The 17,429-nt window shown below is 45.0% G+C and overlaps 13 non-coding genes across 13 annotated transcripts; all 13 read right to left on the reverse strand.

Moving 5' to 3' along the window:
* Positions 1-558: 558 nt before the first annotated feature.
* On the reverse strand, positions 559-749 carry LOC141218528 (U2 spliceosomal RNA). Its single transcript, XR_012287224.1, has one exon. It is a non-coding gene; the product is annotated as a U2 spliceosomal RNA (small nuclear RNA).
* Positions 750-1,865: 1,116 nt separating this feature from the next.
* Positions 1,866-2,056, reverse strand: LOC141218529 (U2 spliceosomal RNA). The gene has a single exon (XR_012287225.1). It is a non-coding gene; the product is annotated as a U2 spliceosomal RNA (small nuclear RNA).
* A 1,118-nt stretch (positions 2,057-3,174) lies between these two features.
* On the reverse strand, positions 3,175-3,365 carry LOC141218530 (U2 spliceosomal RNA). Its single transcript, XR_012287226.1, has one exon. It is a non-coding gene; the product is annotated as a U2 spliceosomal RNA (small nuclear RNA).
* A 1,119-nt stretch (positions 3,366-4,484) lies between these two features.
* LOC141218531 (U2 spliceosomal RNA) lies at positions 4,485-4,675 on the reverse strand. The gene has a single exon (XR_012287227.1). It is a non-coding gene; the product is annotated as a U2 spliceosomal RNA (small nuclear RNA).
* A 1,118-nt stretch (positions 4,676-5,793) lies between these two features.
* Positions 5,794-5,984, reverse strand: LOC141218532 (U2 spliceosomal RNA). The gene has a single exon (XR_012287228.1). It is a non-coding gene; the product is annotated as a U2 spliceosomal RNA (small nuclear RNA).
* Positions 5,985-7,102: 1,118 nt separating this feature from the next.
* On the reverse strand, positions 7,103-7,293 carry LOC141218533 (U2 spliceosomal RNA). Its single transcript, XR_012287229.1, has one exon. It is a non-coding gene; the product is annotated as a U2 spliceosomal RNA (small nuclear RNA).
* A 1,120-nt stretch (positions 7,294-8,413) lies between these two features.
* On the reverse strand, positions 8,414-8,604 carry LOC141218534 (U2 spliceosomal RNA). The gene has a single exon (XR_012287230.1). It is a non-coding gene; the product is annotated as a U2 spliceosomal RNA (small nuclear RNA).
* Positions 8,605-9,726: 1,122 nt separating this feature from the next.
* Positions 9,727-9,917, reverse strand: LOC141218536 (U2 spliceosomal RNA). The gene has a single exon (XR_012287232.1). It is a non-coding gene; the product is annotated as a U2 spliceosomal RNA (small nuclear RNA).
* A 1,121-nt stretch (positions 9,918-11,038) lies between these two features.
* LOC141218537 (U2 spliceosomal RNA) lies at positions 11,039-11,229 on the reverse strand. Its single transcript, XR_012287233.1, has one exon. It is a non-coding gene; the product is annotated as a U2 spliceosomal RNA (small nuclear RNA).
* Positions 11,230-12,350: 1,121 nt separating this feature from the next.
* LOC141218134 (U2 spliceosomal RNA) lies at positions 12,351-12,541 on the reverse strand. The gene has a single exon (XR_012286895.1). It is a non-coding gene; the product is annotated as a U2 spliceosomal RNA (small nuclear RNA).
* Positions 12,542-13,666: 1,125 nt separating this feature from the next.
* LOC141218538 (U2 spliceosomal RNA) lies at positions 13,667-13,857 on the reverse strand. The gene has a single exon (XR_012287234.1). It is a non-coding gene; the product is annotated as a U2 spliceosomal RNA (small nuclear RNA).
* Positions 13,858-14,983: 1,126 nt separating this feature from the next.
* On the reverse strand, positions 14,984-15,174 carry LOC141218539 (U2 spliceosomal RNA). The gene has a single exon (XR_012287235.1). It is a non-coding gene; the product is annotated as a U2 spliceosomal RNA (small nuclear RNA).
* A 1,123-nt stretch (positions 15,175-16,297) lies between these two features.
* On the reverse strand, positions 16,298-16,488 carry LOC141218540 (U2 spliceosomal RNA). Its single transcript, XR_012287236.1, has one exon. It is a non-coding gene; the product is annotated as a U2 spliceosomal RNA (small nuclear RNA).
* Positions 16,489-17,429: the final 941 nt, after the last annotated feature.

The following is a 17,429-nucleotide window of genomic DNA, read 5'->3' on the forward strand; positions in this document are numbered from 1 at the left end:
TTCTCTTTTATAGTCTGCAGGCATTAAATGAAAGAAGTCAGTGTTCCAGCAGAGGGAGACAACGTTTCAGAAAAGGCATTGTAGCAAACCAAAAAAGAAATTTTAAGCGCAGCAGAGTAACCAGCTCACATACCTGTTAGCTCAGGTGAGTTTAAAAGGCTGCTGTTGATAACAAGGGCATTTGCTAAATAGATGGTGTGTGTGCAACAATATACTGAAAGGTCAATTATATTGTGCAGCTTATCTCACCACCTGTAGTTATTTAGGTGAAAGCTCCAAAATGCTTGCCTAATATGTCTGTTTATCCAAAAGGAAGTATAGAGGGAGAGCTAGATAGATAGCATTGCATTACATTACATTACATGGCAATGCAATGCACAGTTGCTGAAGTTGAACCAAAATGAGCTTGTCATCTGGCTTCTGCAACTTTTAACATGAAAAATCCAATGAGGAGAAGAAAAGCAAAGCCAAAGAGTCCATCCCAAAATCCGACAAACAAGCAAAATGAACAAAAAGCATTGAATTCAATTCTTTCTGATTTTAGAAACTGCATTAAAGAAGGGGTGCACCGGTCCTGGAGATACTGCAATACCAGGTCAATGCGTGGAGTGGACAGAGCAAGCTCTTTTTCCATCTCCCTGTTCTAAAAATCCATTTAATATATGGTCCCCAGATAGGGGACGTATCAGATATTAAACTGATAAGAACAGATACTACACTTGATCTTAGCCAAAAGGCCGAGAAGCGATAACCAGAATTGGTTTCCGACTACGGTGCCACCCAAGGATTCTGAACTCCATTTGTGGAGATGGCCACCTGGACTCCCGTTAAGAAGACATGCTGTCAACCTCTAGATCCCTCACATGCCTGCACTTTTCGGCTTGCTGCTGCTGCAATCCACGCGTTTTAGATCTGCATAACTCCACCTCTTTTAGCACAGTACCCTCAACCCCCGGCTGTTCCCACCCGCCTCAACACCGTTGGAAGGGAGGAGAACCAATTAAGGCGGGGGGGGTGGAACGAGCAGCTGTCTACCCTTAGCAGGAGGGTTGCTGATTAATTACCTCTCCTGCTGCTGCTGCTGCTGGCTGTCCAGCAGCAGACTGAAGGTGGCTGCTGCTGTGCGCAGGTATATAAAGGCTCAGAGCCTATTATGACACGCGCAGCCAGCGTTCCATTGCCACATTCCGTCTACTGCAGGCGGGATACCTGGATGGCTGAATGTCACTGAGAAGCTCACAGAGACCGCCATAAGCAACAGTTTAAAAGAATGCCACAGACTAATCAACCAAACTTTTTGGGTTGGTTTCTCTTTTATAGTCTGCAGGCATTAAATGAAAGAAGTCAGTGTTCCAGCAGAGGGAGACAACGTTTCAGAAAAGGCATTGTAGCAAACCAAAAAAGAAATTTTAAGCGCAGCAGAGTAACCAGCTCACATACCTGTTAGCTCAGGTGAGTTTAAAAGGCTGCTGTTGATAACAAGGGCATTTGCTAAATAGATGGTGTGTGTGCAACAATATACTGAAAGGTCAATTATATTGTGCAGCTTATCTCACCACCTGTAGTTATTTAGGTGAAAGCTCCAAAATGCTTGCCTAATATGTCTGTTTATCCAAAAGGAAGTATAGAGGGAGAGCTAGATAGATAGCATTGCATTACATTACATTACATGGCAATGCAATGCACAGTTGCTGAAGTTGAACCAAAATGAGCTTGTCATCTGGCTTCTGCAACTTTTAACATGAAAAATCCAATGAGGAGAAGAAAAGCAAAGCCAAAGAGTCCATCCCAAAATCCGACAAACAAGCAAAATGAACAAAAAGCATTGAATTCAATTCTTTCTGATTTTAGGAACTGCATTAAAGAAGGGGTGCACCGGTCCTGGAGATACTGCAATACCAGGTCAATGCGTGGAGTGGACAGAGCAAGCTCTTTTTCCATCTCCCTGTTCTAAAAATCCATTTAATATATGGTCCCCAGATAGGGGACGTATCAGATATTAAACTGATAAGAACAGATACTACACTTGATCTTAGCCAAAAGGCCGAGAAGCGATAACCAGAATTGGTTTCCGACTACGGTGCCACCCAAGGATTCTGAAAAGTCCATTTGTGGAGATGGCCACCTGGACTCCCGTTAAGAAGACATGCTGTCAACCTCTAGATCCCTCACATGCCTGCACTTTTCGGCTTGCTGCTGCTGCAATCCACGCGTTTTAGATCTGCATAACTCCACCTCTTTTTGCACAGTACCCTCAACCCCCGGCTGTTCCCACCCGACTCAACACCGTTGGAAGGGAGGAGAACCAATTAAGGCGGGGGGGGTGGAACGAGCAGCTGTCTACCCTTAGCAGGAGGGTTGCTGATTAATTACCTCTCCTGCTGCTGCTGCTGCTGGCTGTCCAGCAGCAGACTGAAGGTGGCTGCTGCTGTGCGCAGGTATATAAAGGCTCAGAGCCTATTATGACACGCGCAGCCAGCGTTCCATTGCCACATTCCGTCTACTGCAGGCGGGATACCTGGATGGCTGAATGTCACTGAGAAGCTCACAGAGACCGCCATAAGCAACAGTTTAAAAGAATGCCACAGACTAATCAACCAAACTTTTTGGGTTGGTTTCTCTTTTATAGTCTGCAGGCATTAAATGAAAGAAGTCAGTGTTCCAGCAGAGGGAGACAACGTTTCAGAAAAGGCATTGTAGCAAACCAAAAAAGAAATTTTAAGCGCAGCAGAGTAACCAGCTCACATACCTGTTAGCTCAGGTGAGTTTAAAAGGCTGCTGTTGATAACAAGGGCATTTGCTAAATAGATGGTGTGTGTGCAACAATATACTGAAAGGTCAATTATATTGTGCAGCTTATCTCACCACCTGTAGTTATTTAGGTGAAAGCTCCAAAATGCTTGCCTAATATGTCTGTTTATCCAAAAGGAAGTATAGAGGGAGAGCTAGATAGATAGCATTGCATTACATTACATTACATGGCAATGCAATGCACAGTTGCTGAAGTTGAACCAAAATGAGCTTGTCATCTGGCTTCTGCAACTTTTAACATGAAAAATCCAATGAGGAGAAGAAAAGCAAAGCCAAAGAGTCCATCCCAAAATCCGACAAACAAGCAAAATGAACAAAAAGCATTGAATTCAATTCTTTCTGATTTTAGAAACTGCATTAAAGAAGGGGTGCACCGGTCCTGGAGATACTGCAATACCAGGTCAATGCGTGGAGTGGACAGAGCAAGCTCTTTTTCCATCTCCCTGTTCTAAAAATCCATTTAATATATGGTCCCCAGATAGGGGACGTATCAGATATTAAACTGATAAGAACAGATACTACACTTGATCTTAGCCAAAAGGCCGAGAAGCGATAACCAGAATTGGTTTCCGACTACGGTGCCACCCAAGGATTCTGAAAAGTCCATTTGTGGAGATGGCCACCTGGACTCCCGTTAAGAAGACATGCTGTCAACCTCTAGATCCCTCACATGCCTGCACTTTTCGGCTTGCTGCTGCTGCAATCCACGCGTTTTAGATCTGCATAACTCCACCTCTTTTAGCACAGTACCCTCAACCCCCGGCTGTTCCCACCCGCCTCAACACCGTTGGAAGGGAGGAGAACCAATTAAGGCGGGGGGGGGTGGAACGAGCAGCTGTCTACCCTTAGCAGGAGGGTTGCTGATTAATTACCTCTCCTGCTGCTGCTGCTGCTGGCTGTCCAGCAGCAGACTGAAGGTGGCTGCTGCTGTGCGCAGGTATATAAAGGCTCAGAGCCTATTATGACACGCGCAGCCAGCGTTCCATTGCCACATTCCGTCTACTGCAGGCGGGATACCTGGATGGCTGAATGTCACTGAGAAGCTCACAGAGACCGCCATAAGCAACAGTTTAAAAGAATGCCACAGACTAATCAACCAAACTTTTTGGGTTGGTTTCTCTTTTATAGTCTGCAGGCATTAAATGAAAGAAGTCAGTGTTCCAGCAGAGGGAGACAACGTTTCAGAAAAGGCATTGTAGCAAACCAAAAAAGAAATTTTAAGCGCAGCAGAGTAACCAGCTCACATACCTGTTAGCTCAGGTGAGTTTAAAAGGCTGCTGTTGATAACAAGGGCATTTGCTAAATAGATGGTGTGTGTGCAACAATATACTGAAAGGTCAATTATATTGTGCAGCTTATCTCACCACCTGTAGTTATTTAGGTGAAAGCTCCAAAATGCTTGCCTAATATGTCTGTTTATCCAAAAGGAAGTATAGAGGGAGAGCTAGATAGATAGCATTGCATTACATTACATTACATGGCAATGCAATGCACAGTTGCTGAAGTTGAACCAAAATGAGCTTGTCATCTGGCTTCTGCAACTTTTAACATGAAAAATCCAATGAGGAGAAGAAAAGCAAAGCCAAAGAGTCCATCCCAAAATCCGACAAACAAGCAAAATGAACAAAAAGCATTGAATTCAATTCTTTCTGATTTTAGAAACTGCATTAAAGAAGGGGTGCACCGGTCCTGGAGATACTGCAATACCAGGTCAATGCGTGGAGTGGACAGAGCAAGCTCTTTTTCCATCTCCCTGTTCTAAAAATCCATTTAATATATGGTCCCCAGATAGGGGACGTATCAGATATTAAACTGATAAGAACAGATACTACACTTGATCTTAGCCAAAAGGCCGAGAAGCGATAACCAGAATTGGTTTCCGACTACGGTGCCACCCAAGGATTCTGAAAAGTCCATTTGTGGAGATGGCCACCTGGACTCCCGTTAAGAAGACATGCTGTCAACCTCTAGATCCCTCACATGCCTGCACTTTTCGGCTTGCTGCTGCTGCAATCCACGCGTTTTAGATCTGCATAACTCCACCTCTTTTAGCACAGTACCCTCAACCCCCGGCTGTTCCCACCCGCCTCAACACCGTTGGAAGGGAGGAGAACCAATTAAGGCGGGGGGGGTGGAACGAGCAGCTGTCTACCCTTAGCAGGAGGGTTGCTGATTAATTACCTCTCCTGCTGCTGCTGCTGCTGGCTGTCCAGCAGCAGACTGAAGGTGGCTGCTGCTGTGCGCAGGTATATAAAGGCTCAGAGCCTATTATGACACGCGCAGCCAGCGTTCCATTGCCACATTCTGTCTACTGCAGGCAGGACACCTGGATGGCTGAATGTCACTGAGAAGCTCACAGAGACCGCCATAAGCAACAGTTTAAAAGAATGCCACAGACTAATCAACCAAACTTTTTGGGTTGGTTTCTCTTTTATAGTCTGCAGGCATTAAATGAAAGAAGTCAGTGTTCCAGCAGAGGGAGACAACGTTTCAGAAAAGGCATTGTAGCAAACCAAAAAAGAAATTTTAAGCGCAGCAGAGTAACCAGCTCACATACCTGTTAGCTCAGGTGAGTTTAAAAGGCTGCTGTTGATAACAAGGGCATTTGCTAAATAGATGGTGTGTGTGCAACAATATACTGAAAGGTCAATTATATTGTGCAGCTTATCTCACCACCTGTAGTTATTTAGGTGAAAGCTCCAAAATGCTTGCCTAATATGTCTGTTTATCCAAAAGGAAGTATAGAGGGAGAGCTAGATAGATAGCATTGCATTACATTACATTACATGGCAATGCAATGCACAGTTGCTGAAGTTGAACCAAAATGAGCTTGTCATCTGGCTTCTGCAACTTTTAACATGAAAAATCCAATGAGGAGAAGAAAAGCAAAGCCAAAGAGTCCATCCCAAAATCCGACAAACAAGCAAAATGAACAAAAAGCATTGAATTCAATTCTTTCTGATTTTAGAAACTGCATTAAAGAAGGGGTGCACCGGTCCTGGAGATACTGCAATACCAGGTCAATGCGTGGAGTGGACAGAGCAAGCTCTTTTTCCATCTCCCTGTTCTAAAAATCCATTTAATATATGGTCCCCAGATAGGGGACGTATCAGATATTAAACTGATAAGAACAGATACTACACTTGATCTTAGCCAAAAGGCCGAGAAGCGATAACCAGAATTGGTTTCCGACTACGGTGCCACCCAAGGATTCTGAAAAGTCCATTTGTGGAGATGGCCACCTGGACTCCCGTTAAGAAGACATGCTGTCAACCTCTAGATCCCTCACATGCCTGCACTTTTCGGCTTGCTGCTGCTGCAATCCACGCGTTTTAGATCTGCATAACTCCACCTCTTTTAGCACAGTACCCTCAACCCCCGGCTGTTCCCACCCGCCTCAACACCGTTGGAAGGGAGGAGAACCAATTAAGGCGGGGGGGGTGGAACGAGCAGCTGTCTACCCTTAGCAGGAGGGTTGCTGATTAATTACCTCTCCTGCTGCTGCTGCTGCTGGCTGTCCAGCAGCAGACTGAAGGTGGCTGCTGCTGTGCGCAGGTATATAAAGGCTCAGAGCCTATTATGACACGCGCAGCCAGCGTTCCATTGCCACATTCCGTCTACTGCAGGCGGGATACCTGGATGGCTGAATGTCACTGAGAAGCTCACAGAGACCGCCATAAGCAACAGTTTAAAAGAATGCCACAGACTAATCAACCAAACTTTTTGGGTTGGTTTCTCTTTTATAGTCTGCAGGCATTAAATGAAAGAAGTCAGTGTTCCAGCAGAGGGAGACAACGTTTCAGAAAAGGCATTGTAGCAAACCAAAAAAGAAATTTTAAGCGCAGCAGAGTAACCAGCTCACATACCTGTTAGCTCAGGTGAGTTTAAAAGGCTGCTGTTGATAACAAGGGCATTTGCTAAATAGATGGTGTGTGTGCAACAATATACTGAAAGGTCAATTATATTGTGCAGCTTATCTCACCACCTGTAGTTATTTAGGTGAAAGCTCCAAAATGCTTGCCTAATATGTCTGTTTATCCAAAAGGAAGTATAGAGGGAGAGCTAGATAGATAGGATTGCATTACATTACATTACATGGCAATGCAATGCACAGTTGCTGAAGTTGAACCAAAATGAGCTTGTCATCTGGCTTCTGCAACTTTTAACATGAAAAATCCAATGAGGAGAAGAAAAGCAAAGCCAAAGAGTCCATCCCAAAATCCGACAAACAAGCAAAATGAACAAAAAGCATTGAATTCAATTCTTTCTGATTTTAGAAACTGCATTAAAGAAGGGGTGCACCGGTCCTGGAGATACTGCAATACCAGGTCAATGCGTGGAGTGGACAGAGCAAGCTCTTTTTCCATCTCCCTGTTCTAAAAATCCATTTAATATATGGTCCCCAGATAGGGGACGTATCAGATATTAAACTGATAAGAACAGATACTACACTTGATCTTAGCCAAAAGGCCGAGAAGCGATAACCAGAATTGGTTTCCGACTACGGTGCCACCCAAGGATTCTGAAAAGTCCATTTGTGGAGATGGCCACCTGGACTCCCGTTAAGAAGACATGCTGTCAACCTCTAGATCCCTCACATGCCTGCACTTTTCGGCTTGCTGCTGCTGCAATCCACGCGTTTTAGATCTGCATAACTCCACCTCTTTTAGCACAGTACCCTCAACCCCCGGCTGTTCCCACCCGCCTCAACACCGTTGGAAGGGAGGAGAACCAATTAAGGCGGGGGGGGGGTGGAACGAGCAGCTGTCTACCCTTAGCAGGAGGGTTGCTGATTAATTACCTCTCCTGCTGCTGCTGCTGCTGGCTGTCCAGCAGCAGACTGAAGGTGGCTGCTGCTGTGCGCAGGTATATAAAGGCTCAGAGCCTATTATGACACGCGCAGCCAGCGTTCCATTGCCACATTCCGTCTACTGCAGGCGGGATACCTGGATGGCTGAATGTCACTGAGAAGCTCACAGAGACCGCCATAAGCAACAGTTTAAAAGAATGCCACAGACTAATCAACCAAACTTTTTGGGTTGGTTTCTCTTTTATAGTCTGCAGGCATTAAATGAAAGAAGTCAGTGTTCCAGCAGAGGGAGACAACGTTTCAGAAAAGGCATTGTAGCAAACCAAAAAAGAAATTTTAAGCGCAGCAGAGTAACCAGCTCACATACCTGTTAGCTCAGGTGAGTTTAAAAGGCTGCTGTTGATAACAAGGGCATTTGCTAAATAGATGGTGTGTGTGCAACAATATACTGAAAGGTCAATTATATTGTGCAGCTTATCTCACCACCTGTAGTTATTTAGGTGAAAGCTCCAAAATGCTTGCCTAATATGTCTGTTTATCCAAAAGGAAGTATAGAGGGAGAGCTAGATAGATAGCATTGCATTACATTACATTACATGGCAATGCAATGCACAGTTGCTGAAGTTGAACCAAAATGAGCTTGTCATCTGGCTTCTGCAACTTTTAACATGAAAAATCCAATGAGGAGAAGAAAAGCAAAGCCAAAGAGTCCATCCCAAAATCCGACAAACAAGCAAAATGAACAAAAAGCATTGAATTCAATTCTTTCTGATTTTAGAAACTGCATTAAAGAAGGGGTGCACCGGTCCTGGAGATACTGCAATACCAGGTCAATGCGTGGAGTGGACAGAGCAAGCTCTTTTTCCATCTCCCTGTTCTAAAAATCCATTTAATATATGGTCCCCAGATAGGGGACGTATCAGATATTAAACTGATAAGAACAGATACTACACTTGATCTTAGCCAAAAGGCCGAGAAGCGATAACCAGAATTGGTTTCCGACTACGGTGCCACCCAAGGATTCTGAAAAGTCCATTTGTGGAGATGGCCACCTGGACTCCCGTTAAGAAGACATGCTGTCAACCTCTAGATCCCTCACATGCCTGCACTTTTCGGCTTGCTGCTGCTGCAATCCACGCGTTTTAGATCTGCATAACTCCACCTCTTTTAGCACAGTACCCTCAACCCCCGGCTGTTCCCACCCGCCTCAACACCGTTGGAAGGGAGGAGAACCAATTAAGGCGGGGGGGGGGGGTGGAACGAGCAGCTGTCTACCCTTAGCAGGAGGGTTGCTGATTAATTACCTCTCCTGCTGCTGCTGCTGCTGGCTGTCCAGCAGCAGACTGAAGGTGGCTGCTGCTGTGCGCAGGTATATAAAGGCTCAGAGCCTATTATGACACGCGCAGCCAGCGTTCCATTGCCACATTCCGTCTACTGCAGGCGGGATACCTGGATGGCTGAATGTCACTGAGAAGCTCACAGAGACCGCCATAAGCAACAGTTTAAAAGAATGCCACAGACTAATCAACCAAACTTTTTGGGTTGGTTTCTCTTTTATAGTCTGCAGGCATTAAATGAAAGAAGTCAGTGTTCCAGCAGAGGGAGACAACGTTTCAGAAAAGGCATTGTAGCAAACCAAAAAAGAAATTTTAAGCGCAGCAGAGTAACCAGCTCACATACCTGTTAGCTCAGGTGAGTTTAAAAGGCTGCTGTTGATAACAAGGGCATTTGCTAAATAGATGGTGTGTGTGCAACAATATACTGAAAGGTCAATTATATTGTGCAGCTTATCTCACCACCTGTAGTTATTTAGGTGAAAGCTCCAAAATGCTTGCCTAATATGTCTGTTTATCCAAAAGGAAGTATAGAGGGAGAGCTAGATAGATAGCATTGCATTACATTACATTACATGGCAATGCAATGCACAGTTGCTGAAGTTGAACCAAAATGAGCTTGTCATCTGGCTTCTGCAACTTTTAACATGAAAAATCCAATGAGGAGAAGAAAAGCAAAGCCAAAGAGTCCATCCCAAAATCCGACAAACAAGCAAAATGAACAAAAAGCATTGAATTCAATTCTTTCTGATTTTAGAAACTGCATTAAAGAAGGGGTGCACCGGTCCTGGAGATACTGCAATACCAGGTCAATGCGTGGAGTGGACAGAGCAAGCTCTTTTTCCATCTCCCTGTTCTAAAAATCCATTTAATATATGGTCCCCAGATAGGGGACGTATCAGATATTAAACTGATAAGAACAGATACTACACTTGATCTTAGCCAAAAGGCCGAGAAGCGATAACCAGAATTGGTTTCCGACTACGGTGCCACCCAAGGATTCTGAAAAGTCCATTTGTGGAGATGGCCACCTGGACTCCCGTTAAGAAGACATGCTGTCAACCTCTAGATCCCTCACATGCCTGCACTTTTCGGCTTGCTGCTGCTGCAATCCACGCGTTTTAGATCTGCATAACTCCACCTCTTTTAGCACAGTACCCTCAACCCCCGGCTGTTCCCACCCGCCTCAACACCGTTGGAAGGGAGGAGAACCAATTAAGGCGGGGGGGGTGGTGGAACGAGCAGCTGTCTACCCTTAGCAGGAGGGTTGCTGATTAATTACCTCTCCTGCTGCTGCTGCTGCTGGCTGTCCAGCAGCAGACTGAAGGTGGCTGCTGCTGTGCGCAGGTATATAAAGGCTCAGAGCCTATTATGACACGCGCAGCCAGCGTTCCATTGCCACATTCCGTCTACTGCAGGCGGGATACCTGGATGGCTGAATGTCACTGAGAAGCTCACAGAGACCGCCATAAGCAACAGTTTAAAAGAATGCCACAGACTAATCAACCAAACTTTTTGGGTTGGTTTCTCTTTTATAGTCTGCAGGCATTAAATGAAAGAAGTCAGTGTTCCAGCAGAGGGAGACAACGTTTCAGAAAAGGCATTGTAGCAAACCAAAAAAGAAATTTTAAGCGCAGCAGAGTAACCAGCTCACATACCTGTTAGCTCAGGTGAGTTTAAAAGGCTGCTGTTGATAACAAGGGCATTTGCTAAATAGATGGTGTGTGTGCAACAATATACTGAAAGGTCAATTATATTGTGCAGCTTATCTCACCACCTGTAGTTATTTAGGTGAAAGCTCCAAAATGCTTGCCTAATATGTCTGTTTATCCAAAAGGAAGTATAGAGGGAGAGCTAGATAGATAGCATTGCATTACATTACATTACATGGCAATGCAATGCACAGTTGCTGAAGTTGAACCAAAATGAGCTTGTCATCTGGCTTCTGCAACTTTTAACATGAAAAATCCAATGAGGAGAAGAAAAGCAAAGCCAAAGAGTCCATCCCAAAATCCGACAAACAAGCAAAATGAACAAAAAGCATTGAATTCAATTCTTTCTGATTTTAGAAACTGCATTAAAGAAGGGGTGCACCGGTCCTGGAGATACTGCAATACCAGGTCAATGCGTGGAGTGGACAGAGCAAGCTCTTTTTCCATCTCCCTGTTCTAAAAATCCATTTAATATATGGTCCCCAGATAGGGGACGTATCAGATATTAAACTGATAAGAACAGATACTACACTTGATCTTAGCCAAAAGGCCGAGAAGCGATAACCAGAATTGGTTTCCGACTACGGTGCCACCCAAGGATTCTGAAAAGTCCATTTGTGGAGATGGCCACCTGGACTCCCGTTAAGAAGACATGCTGTCAACCTCTAGATCCCTCACATGCCTGCACTTTTCGGCTTGCTGCTGCTGCAATCCACGCGTTTTAGATCTGCATAACTCCACCTCTTTTAGCACAGTACCCTCAACCCCCGGCTGTTCCCACCCGCCTCAACACCGTTGGAAGGGAGGAGAACCAATTAAGGCGGGGGGGGTGGTGGAACGAGCAGCTGTCTACCCTTAGCAGGAGGGTTGCTGATTAATTACCTCTCCTGCTGCTGCTGCTGCTGGCTGTCCAGCAGCAGACTGAAGGTGGCTGCTGCTGTGCGCAGGTATATAAAGGCTCAGAGCCTATTATGACACGCGCAGCCAGCGTTCCATTGCCACATTCCGTCTACTGCAGGCGGGATACCTGGATGGCTGAATGTCACTGAGAAGCTCACAGAGACCGCCATAAGCAACAGTTTAAAAGAATGCCACAGACTAATCAACCAAACTTTTTGGGTTGGTTTCTCTTTTATAGTCTGCAGGCATTAAATGAAAGAAGTCAGTGTTCCAGCAGAGGGAGACAACGTTTCAGAAAAGGCATTGTAGCAAACCAAAAAAGAAATTTTAAGCGCAGCAGAGTAACCAGCTCACATACCTGTTAGCTCAGGTGAGTTTAAAAGGCTGCTGTTGATAACAAGGGCATTTGCTAAATAGATGGTGTGTGTGCAACAATATACTGAAAGGTCAATTATATTGTGCAGCTTATCTCACCACCTGTAGTTATTTAGGTGAAAGCTCCAAAATGCTTGCCTAATATGTCTGTTTATCCAAAAGGAAGTATAGAGGGAGAGCTAGATAGATAGCATTGCATTACATTACATTACATGGCAATGCAATGCACAGTTGCTGAAGTTGAACCAAAATGAGCTTGTCATCTGGCTTCTGCAACTTTTAACATGAAAAATCCAATGAGGAGAAGAAAAGCAAAGCCAAAGAGTCCATCCCAAAATCCGACAAACAAGCAAAATGAACAAAAAGCATTGAATTCAATTCTTTCTGATTTTAGAAACTGCATTAAAGAAGGGGTGCACCGGTCCTGGAGATACTGCAATACCAGGTCAATGCGTGGAGTGGACAGAGCAAGCTCTTTTTCCATCTCCCTGTTCTAAAAATCCATTTAATATATGGTCCCCAGATAGGGGACGTATCAGATATTATACTGATAAGAACAGATACTACACTTGATCTTAGCCAAAAGGCCGAGAAGCGATAACCAGAATTGGTTTCCGACTACGGTGCCACCCAAGGATTCTGAAAAGTCCATTTGTGGAGATGGCCACCTGGTCTCCCGTTAAGAAGACATGCTGTCAACCTCTAGATCCCTCACATACCTGCACTTTTCGGCTTGCTGCTGCTGCAATCCACGCGTTTTAGATCTGCATAACTCCACCTCTTTTAGCACAGTACCCTCAACCCCCGGCTGTTCCCACCCGCCTCAACACCGTTGGAAAGGAGGAGAACCAATTAAGGCGGGGGGGGGGGGGGGTGGAACGAGCAGCTGTCTACCCTTAGCAGGAGGGTTGCTGATTAATTACCTCTCCTGCTGCTGCTGCTGCTGGCTGTCCAGCAGCAGACTGAAGGTGGCTGCTGCTGTGCGCAGGTATATAAAGGCTCAGAGCCTATTATGACACGCGCAGCCAGCGTTCCATTGCCACATTCCGTCTACTGCAGGCGGGATACCTGGATGGCTGAATGTCACTGAGAAGCTCACAGAGACCGCCATAAGCAACAGTTTAAAAGAATGCCACAGACTAATCAACCAAACTTTTTGGGTTGGTTTCTCTTTTATAGTCTGCAGGCATTAAATGAAAGAAGTCAGTGTTCCAGCAGAGGGAGACAACGTTTCAGAAAAGGCATTGTAGCAAACCAAAAAAGAAATTTTAAGCGCAGCAGAGTAACCAGCTCACATACCTGTTAGCTCAGGTGAGTTTAAAAGGCTGCTGTTGATAACAAGGGCATTTGCTAAATAGATGGTGTGTGTGCAACAATATACTGAAAGGTCAATTATATTGTGCAGCTTATCTCACCACCTGTAGTTATTTAGGTGAAAGCTCCAAAATGCTTGCCTAATATGTCTGTTTATCCAAAAGGAAGTATAGAGGGAGAGCTAGATAGATAGCATTGCATTACATTACATTACATGGCAATGCAATGCACAGTTGCTGAAGTTGAACCAAAATGAGCTTGTCATCTGGCTTCTGCAACTTTTAACATGAAAAATCCAATGAGGAGAAGAAAAGCAAAGCCAAAGAGTCCATCCCAAAATCCGACAAACAAGCAGAATGAACAAAAAGCATTGAATTCAATTCTTTCTGATTTTAGAAACTGCATTAAAGAAGGGGTGCACCGGTCCTGGAGATACTGCAATACCAGGTCAATGCGTGGAGTGGACAGAGCAAGCTCTTTTTCCATCTCCCTGTTCTAAAAATCCATTTAATATATGGTCCCCAGATAGGGGACGTATCAGATATTAAACTGATAAGAACAGATACTACACTTGATCTTAGCCAAAAGGCCGAGAAGCGATAACCAGAATTGGTTTCCGACTACGGTGCCACCCAAGGATTCTGAAAAGTCCATTTGTGGAGATGGCCACCTGGACTCCCGTTAAGAAGACATGCTGTCAACCTCTAGATCCCTCACATACCTGCACTTTTCGGCTTGCTGCTGCTGCAATCCACGCTTTTTAGATCTGCATAACTCCACCTCTTTTAGCACAGTACCCTCAACCCCCGGCTGTTCCCACCCGCCTCAACACCGTTGGAAAGGAGGAGAACCAATTAAGGCGGGGGGGGGGGGGGGGTGGAACGAGCAGCTGTCTACCCTTAGCAGGAGGGTTGCTGATTAATTACCTCTCCTGTTGCTGCTGCTGCTGGCTGTCCAGCAGCAGACTGAAGGTGGCTGCTGCTGTGCGCAGGTATATAAAGGCTCAGAGCCTATTATGACACGCGCAGCCAGCGTTCCATTGCCACATTCCGTCTACTGCAGGCGGGATACCTGGATGGCTGAATGTCACTGAGAAGCTCACAGAGACCGCCATAAGCAACAGTTTAAAAGAATGCCACAGACTAATCAACCAAACTTTTTGGGTTGGTTTCTCTTTTATAGTCTGCAGACATTAAATGAAAGAAGTCAGTGTTCCAGCAGAGGGAGACAACGTTTCAGAAAAGGCATTGTAGCAAACCAAAAAAGAAATTTTAAGCGCAGCAGAGTAACCAGCTCACATACCTGTTAGCTCAGGTGAGTTTAAAAGGCTGCTGTTGATAACAAGGGCATTTGCTAAATAGATGGTGTGTGTGCAACAATATACTGAAAGGTCAATTATATTGTGCAGCTTATCTCACCACCTGTAGTTATTTAGGTGAAAGCTCCAAAATGCTTGCCTAATATGTCTGTTTATCCAAAAGGAAGTATAGAGGGAGAGCTAGATAGATAGCATTGCATTACATTACATTACATGGCAATGCAATGCACAGTTGCTGAAGTTGAACCAAAATGAGCTTGTCATCTGGCTTCTGCAACTTTTAACATGAAAAATCCAATGAGGAGAAGAAAAGCAAAGCCAAAGAGTCCATCCCAAAATCCGACAAACAAGCAAAATGAACAAAAAGCATTGAATTCAATTCTTTCTGATTTTAGAAACTGCATTAAAGAAGGGGTGCACCGGTCCTGGAGATACTGCAATACCAGGTCAATGCGTGGAGTGGACAGAGCAAGCTCTTTTTCCATCTCCCTGTTCTAAAAATCCATTTAATATATGGTCCCCAGATAGGGGACGTATCAGATATTAAACTGATAAGAACAGATACTACACTTGATCTTAGCCAAAAGGCCGAGAAGCGATAACCAGAATTGGTTTCCGACTACGGTGCCACCCAAGGATTCTGAAAAGTCCATTTGTGGAGATGGCCACCTGGTCTCCCGTTAAGAAGACATGCTGTCAACCTCTAGATCCCTCACATACCTGCACTTTTCGGCTTGCTGCTGCTGCAATCCACGCGTTTTAGATCTGCATAACTCCACCTCTTTTAGCACAGTACCCTCAACCCCCGGCTGTTCCCACCCGCCTCAACACCGTTGGAAAGGAGGAGAACCAATTAAGGCGGGGGGGGGGGGGTGGAACGAGCAGCTGTCTACCCTTAGCAGGAGGGTTGCTGATTAATTACCTCTCCTGCTGCTGCTGCTGCTGGCTGTCCAGCAGCAGACTGAAGGTGGCTGCTGCTGTGCGCAGGTATATAAAGGCTCAGAGCCTATTATGACACGCGCAGCCAGCGTTCCATTGCCACATTCCGTCTACTGCAGGCGGGATACCTGGATGGCTGAATGTCACTGAGAAGCTCACAGAGACCGCCATAAGCAACAGTTTAAAAGAATGCCACAGACTAATCAACCAAACTTTTTGGGTTGGTTTCTCTTTTATAGTCTGCAGGCATTAAATGAAAGAAGTCAGTGTTCCAGCAGAGGGAGACAACGTTTCAGAAAAGGCATTGTAGCAAACCAAAAAAGAAATTTTAAGCGCAGCAGAGTAACCAGCTCACATACCTGTTAGCTCAGGTGAGTTTAAAAGGCTGCTGTTGATAACAAGGGCATTTGCTAAATAGATGGTGTGTGTGCAACAATATACTGAAAGGTCAATTATATTGTGCAGCTTATCTCACCACCTGTAGTTATTTAGGTGAAAGCTCCAAAATGCTTGCCTAATATGTCTGTTTATCCAAAAGGAAGTATAGAGGGAGAGCTAGATAGATAGCATTGCATTACATTACATTACATGGCAATGCAATGCACAGTTGCTGAAGTTGAACCAAAATGAGCTTGTCATCTGGCTTCTGCAACTTTTAACATGAAAAATCCAATGAGGAGAAGAAAAGCAAAGCCAAAGAGTCCATCCCAAAATCCGACAAACAAGCAGAATGAACAAAAAGCATTGAATTCAATTCTTTCTGATTTTAGAAACTGCATTAAAGAAGGGGTGCACCGGTCCTGGAGATACTGCAATACCAGGTCAATGCGTGGAGTGGACAGAGCAAGCTCTTTTTCCATCTCCCTGTTCTAAAAATCCATTTAATATATGGTCCCCAGATAGGGGACGTATCAGATATTAAACTGATAAGAACAGATACTACACTTGATCTTAGCCAAAAGGCCGAGAAGCGATAACCAGAATTGGTTTCCGACTACGGTGCCACCCAAGGATTCTGAAAAGTCCATTTGTGGAGATGGCCACCTGGACTCCCGTTAAGAAGACATGCTGTCAACCTCTAGATCCCTCACATACCTGCACTTTTCGGCTTGCTGCTGCTGCAATCCACGCTTTTTAGATCTGCATAACTCCACCTCTTTTAGCACAGTACCCTCAACCCCCGGCTGTTCCCACCCGCCTCAACACCGTTGGAAAGGAGGAGAACCAATTAAGGCGGGGGGGGGGGGGGTGGAACGAGCAGCTGTCTACCCTTAGCAGGAGGGTTGCTGATTAATTACCTCTCCTGTTGCTGCTGCTGCTGGCTGTCCAGCAGCAGACTGAAGGTGGCTGCTGCTGTGCGCAGGTATATAAAGGCTCAGAGCCTATTATGACACGCGCAGCCAGCGTTCCATTGCCACATTCCGTCTACTGCAGGCGGGATACCTGGATGGCTGAATGTCACTGAGAAGCTCACAGAGACCGCCATAAGCAACAGTTTAAAAGAATGCCACAGACTAATCAACCAAACTTTTTGGGTTGGTTTCTCTTTTATAGTCTGCAGACATTAAATGAAAGAAGTCAGTGTTCCAGCAGAGGGAGACAACGTTTCAGAAAAGGCATTGTAGCAAACCAAAAAAGAAATTTTAAGCGCAGCAGAGTAACCAGCTCACATACCTGTTAGCTCAGGTGAGTTTAAAAGGCTGCTGTTGATAACAAGGGCATTTGCTAAATAGATGGTGTGTGTGCAACAATATACTGAAAGGTCAATTATATTGTGCAGCTTATCTCACCACCTGTAGTTATTTAGGTGAAAGCTCCAAAATGCTTGCCTAATATGTCTGTTTATCCAAAAGGAAGTATAGAGGGAGAGCTAGATAGATAGCATTGCATTACATTACATTACATGGCAATGCAAT

This window comes from Phyllobates terribilis, unplaced genomic scaffold (genome assembly GCF_046119375.1).
Source record: "Phyllobates terribilis strain yellow unplaced genomic scaffold, ASM4611937v1 Scaffold_249__1_contigs__length_2872098, whole genome shotgun sequence".
Taxonomy (NCBI): domain Eukaryota; kingdom Metazoa; phylum Chordata; class Amphibia; order Anura; family Dendrobatidae; genus Phyllobates; species Phyllobates terribilis.